The sequence below is a fragment of the Spermophilus citellus genome, assembly GCF_964194105.1.
Source record: "Spermophilus citellus genome assembly, chromosome: 5".
In the NCBI taxonomy this organism is placed as follows: Eukaryota; Metazoa; Chordata; class Mammalia; order Rodentia; family Sciuridae; genus Spermophilus; species Spermophilus citellus.
In genome coordinates, this window is record NC_138186.1 from 66039323 (window position 1) to 66045279 (window position 5957).

At 34.7% G+C, this 5957-nt stretch overlaps 1 pseudogene across 1 annotated transcript; it reads left to right on the top strand.

The window, feature by feature from the left end:
• Window positions 1–2204: 2204 nt before the first annotated feature.
• On the top strand, window positions 2205–2683 carry LOC308649419 (large ribosomal subunit protein eL21-like; annotated as a pseudogene). The gene has a single exon. The product of its transcript is annotated as a large ribosomal subunit protein eL21-like (transcript).
• Window positions 2684–5957: the final 3274 nt, after the last annotated feature.

Below are 5957 nucleotides of genomic sequence, written 5' to 3' on the forward strand. Positions count from 1 at the left end.
CTAAAAAGATTATTGATAATTCAAAAACCCTGTGTCTACACTCACTCGGCAGTGTGATACTGACAATTATTAACTACAAAACTGTGGTCACAGCGTCAGGGTAAATAAGCTATCACCATGGAGCCCAGTGGTGGGATGGTGTTCCACTGGAATGTATTTTCTTGCAGCAGGCCCTACCTGATGACAGCTACAATCAAGAGTGGCTGCAGGCAGCTGCTTTGCTCCAGGCCACATTCAATTATGTCGGACTGCATTAGTCCCTGGCGAAGCTGTCACCTTCTTGCCTGTGAAGTGATAGCATGAAGAGGCTCCCAAAGTCTCTCCAGTCCCTTGCTTCAGGTTTCAGGGGGAGGAAGGGAAACAATGTGGAGGAAAAAAAAAAAAAAAGACCATTAGTACTCTGACTGCTTGCAGCATTCATTTTGCTCTCGGAGTAGGGAAGAAAAAAAATAGCTTAGGTGAGCTGGATTCAAGAAGTTGTCTGGTGTTGGATAATTGCAGGGTTATTTTTTTTTTCCTCCAACAAGTAGCTTTTTTTCAGGATGGAGTGCCAAGAGAGTGTCCTGTTTTCAAGATTTGAGAGTCAGTGTGGCTCACCTTTCTCAGGAGGGAGTATTGCATTCAAATATATTTTCTAACACGTGATGTCCTCAAGGATTCTCTAGCTACCAAGATATTTTGCAGGATCTGATCTGCAAGTGTGGAATATTTGACTTCTTTCCTAAGGTTTCCAGACTTTTAGACTGGATGGATTTTGAGATTCACCTTAATTTGGGTGGATATCTGTAGACATAATATATTTTTGATGATCTATTCTGCCAGAACAGTTTCTAACTTCTATCACACTACAACCAGTGTTTGAAGGATGGTTGAGATTAGAGATTCTCAAGGTTAAGTCAGTTTTTTCACTTCTATAAAGAGAGTATAAATTCTCAAATGGAATTGAGTTGAGTTATAGAAACTCATGGTCTTTCATTAAAATGTCTAATTAAGTACCAAGACCCAGTAAAATTAACAGGAAATTATGATTTGTACACTGAAGCACCAGATAAATTCTAGGCACTGACATATTAAAATATGATGTCTATTCTCAAGATAGAATTTAGTTGCAGTGAAAATATAACACTGATGTTCAGTTCTATAACATACTGGAGACATCTCTAGGACTCATTGTGTGATATTGTACAAGTCACTTCCTCTTTTTCTCAAATTTTCATGTCGGAAATGCAAACAGGAAGATGTTTCCAGACAGAGATTATGAAATAATAGAAATCATATGCTTTATAGCACTTTCAAATAAATTCATCCAAAAGTATTGAAATCCTGAATTTTCCAGATATTTGCTTTTTTAAAATTTCCAATTTCATTCATCCAGAAAGTTTTTTTTTTTAAACTGTATTTCATGTTGGTACTCTTGAGCATTCTAAGGCAATATCATTATAGCAAATAATTATTTAGTGAATATTTATTGAGTGCTGCACATCACCATAATTAACATGCATACAAACCTTTTAAATGTTAATATGAACTGATACCTTATACGTCCTTATACCATATATCTCCTTATACCATATATCCGTCATGGTACTCAAATTAAACAGGGTAGTTTCCTGCCTTAGATTTGCAAAGAATGCTGAAATCTAACTTCTTAGTGGCTCCAAATAAACAAACAAACAAATAAAAGTACTGAAATATCTTGGGCTAGGATGCCATCATCTCCCTTGAATGCTGGGAGACCTTGTACAAATGCCCCTCACCTCTCCATCAGTTGAACATCTGGCTAATGAGACTGCTTCTTGCATCTGTTCCTCCACACTTGGAAGGACTTAGTCAGATATATCCTTGCTGGAAGGAAAGAACTTCCTCACCCACTTTCTCTCAAGGTCTTTGAGAAACTTCATTCAATACCTGAAAGCTATTTGGTGACTTTCAAAATCAAATCTTAAAGCCATTTTTGGAAGGAGTAATAGAGATCCTTGACAGAGTTTCTCATCCTGCTACTTCTTATATCTCTATGCTTTTTTATATGGCTCTGTGACCTAGAATTTTGTTGGGGAACAGTGAATAGTTATTGAAAAAAAAAAAAGATAAAACAAATACAGCCTAGCCTATCTGTGACAAGAACAACTTCTGATACTGAAGGCATTAAAAACTCACAGGAGGGCCTTTGGGCTAGAACCATCATCTTCTGGTAATTTGCCAAAATGAGCACACAAAAGGAAAGACATGAAGCACTGTACATATTCTCTAGGCCTTTTAGAAAACATAATTGTTCCTTTGGCTGCATATATGGGATCTACAAGAAGGGTGATATTGTAGACATTAAGAAACTGGATATTGTTCAAAAAAGAATGCCTCATAAATTTTTTCCATGGTAAAACTGGAAGAGTATCTACAATGTTTCCAAACATGCTGTTGTTACTATTGCAAATAATCAAGTTAAGGACAAGATTCTTGCTAAGAGAAGTGATGTGTGTAATAAGCACATTAGGCACTCTAAGAGCTGATATAGCTTCAGAAATGGCATGAAAGGAAAAGATCAGGAAAAGAAGAAAGCCAAGAGAAAGGTACCTGGGTTCAATTAAAGCACTAGCCCATTCTGCCTAGAAAAGCACACTTAGTGAGACTCTATGGGAAAAGGCCTGAACTGCTGGAACCTAGTCCCTATGAATTCACAGCATAGTAGGTATAAAAAATAAATAAATAAATAAATAAATAAATAAATAAATAAATAATACTTCTAGATTGAAAAAAAAAACCAAAAACAAAAAACCTCTCACTAGGGCTGACACATCTTTTGCAGAATTTTAGTTGATGACCCACACATATAGATCGAGATGAGCCTCATATTCAGGGTGTGCCCTCCTCTGTCTTGCTCCCAAAGTGGTCTTTATGCACTAACTTATCCTGTTTCTAATGAATTAGGGCTAGAATTTAGTTTCAGTTTGTTGGTCTAAGGGTACTAACACCAAAAAGATGAATGTAGAAGAACTGGGTGCACAGTTAACAAAGAGAAATAAATGCAACATTGGTTCAAAACCACCTCCTACAATTATCTCAGACTAGAAATTTCAGACTGGAGGAAACAGAATGCTGTGTGTGTGTGTGTGTGTGTGTGTGTGTGTATGTGTGTGTGTGTGTGTGTGTGTACATACATGCATGTGTGTGATGGCATAATTTCCAAGTTGCTAGGAAAAGGTGAAGTCTGTCCTTATTGTAGAAAAATAAAACTCATACTAACATTAGTAGAGTAAGATTTCACTCTGTCTCCAAAGTAACAAGTACCCAAAATATTCTGTCCTGCTAAAGGAAAAATAATCATGGTTGAAAAAAAATATTGATTCTCTGATATCTTTTTTTTTTAGGGTCAGACAGTAAAAATAAAAAAAAACTGAAAAAAGTTTTTCACCCTTTGAAATAAATTCCTCTTATTTAAATGCAAAGAGTTCTATTTTATTTCTTATATTCTCATGATAATAATACACCATGAACCTCAGACAAAGACCCTTTACCCACAACTTTAGCAAAAATGCACCTGTATGAATCAAGAAATTCTTAAAGGAAGTCTACTTGTGGATTAGAAGAGAGAAATCAGGAGGGAGGTCTGGATACAGGAAGTGGTGCATTAAAGCATATAGAGGGAACAAACTGGGAAAGTAAAACACGAGGTTTTACTTTCTGTTAACAGAAAGCCATGATTGGGAAAGCTGAGCCCAGGAATATTATAATGGATAGTGGGGAGAGGAGAGACAAGATGAGACTCACAGGTGTTTAACAGACACCACATTTTCCCTTTTGACATTCATTGAAAGCTCGTTGCTTTCTGCCTTGTTTTGCCCGTTTTTTTCTTTTTTGTACCGAGAATGGTCTGCCTGTTGCCAGAAATATATCAAAGACATTCTGGAAATGAGCATGAAGCGAGCAAAGAGATGAACAGATGACTGGATACACACACACACACACACACACACACACACACACACACTGAGATATTATTCTATAATAAAGAGAGTGAAATCTAATTTCCAACAATATGGATGGAATTAGTTGTATTTCCACATGCAATGACATCTGATTGCATAAATATATACTTAAGTCATTGAATGGCCAAAAGTTAAGGACAGGATTATGGTAAGTGAAAGAAACCAGACTCAGAAAGACAAGTACTGCATGTTCTCTCTCATATGCCAAAGTTAAAAAAAAAAAAAGAAAAAAAAAGAAAAAGAAAAAGAAAATAAAAAGTTGACCAGAATGTAAAATAGTGATTATCAAGAACTAGTAAGAAGGAAATGTGGATAAAGAGATGAAGGATTTGATCAGTGTATAGTATATGCATGTACTGAATTATCACACAGCACCACAGTAATATGTACAATTAATATGTGTTAATCAAGAATGAAATAAAGTAGCCACGCGTCGTAACTCATGCCTGTAATCCTAGCAACTCGGGAGGCTGAGGCAGGAGGATCACAAGTTCAAAGTCAGCTTCACCAATTTAGCAAGAATCTGTCTTAAAATAAAACATAAAAAGGACTGGGGATGTAGTTTAGTGGTTAAGCCCCCCCTGGATTCAATCTCTGGCACCAAAATTAAAAAAAAAAAAAAAAGAAAAGAAAAGGATTTAAAATCTTATTGCACTGACAGTAATATCTTAAATAACATAGATATGTAAATGTACATATACATGAATGTATATATGTGTACTAATTTTATATGTATTCATAAGCACATATATATATATACTGTATATTCTTTCATATGTACTTATATTTGTATGTACTTGCTACATATCACACCTAAAACTTTTTCATGCTAATAGTTTTTTTTACAAAGTAAAAGTTCTTGTTAATATTTTTCTGAGGAGCATTTTCAAAACAATTTTAATACAAACATTAAATTTATGTTAATCAAATAATATATTACAATATCTACATAAGGCAGATTCTTAAACATAATGTGCAGTGCATTAGTGATAATCAACAATGTGCTTTTAAATTTAAAATGTTGCTATGAGAAGTTGTATTTCCACATGCAATGACATCTGTATGCATAAATATATACTTAAGTCATTGAATGGCCAAAAGTTAAGGACAGTGGTTTTTAGGATGAAAATTCTTATTCCTTTGGTTTCTTTAGACATATGAAGGGAGGTATAGATTGAGTATTGATATGTATCTGTAGTGAAGTATTAAGCCCAGCAGAGCACACAGAGATCAAACTCCCTGTGTTTGCCTAACTGAGCAGCAGTCAAATGTTTTCATCATTGGATTTTGTGAAGAGGCTCTTGATTAATCATGTGAAAGTTCCTATAGCCTTTGCAAGTGGCTGAAGAAATAAGCCAGGGTGATCAGAGCAATGTGTACCTTCTAGGGAATTTCAAAACATATGCTTAGTAGAAACTCCTTGAATGAAAAAGTAAATGAATTCAATAACAGTTTTTAACCTGGGACAAAAGCAATAAAATAGTAGAATTTTTTTAAATAAACCAGGTATCAAAGTTTCTTAGGTTATTTGCCTCGTCTCTTTTCTTTTTAGGATGGTTCACTAACATGTGTACAGAAGGCAATTCATCTGCTTTTCAATTTAGTTAGAACAATGCTGCATAGATGTCCTGTGTGCTATCACTTCAAATTGGTTTTACTGAGTGCATAGTAGGAAAATAAGCTTCATTTCTTTTCTGTTTCTCAATAACCACCCAAAATTTCCTTTTCTGAATTTGATTTGATCTTTTGAGATTCCAATTAAGAATCTTGTTTTACTTTAGGAACATAGTACACAGATAGGTCCATAATCCTTTACCTCAAACATATGGCCAGAGATATTTTGTATTTCAAAATTTTGCAAAATTTAAAATGTAATGTTCTGTATATTACATAGAATACCCAGTGAGGCCTGGATCATCATTGAACATATTACCATTTCTATAGTAAAATATTCATAATAACTTTGACAAATAG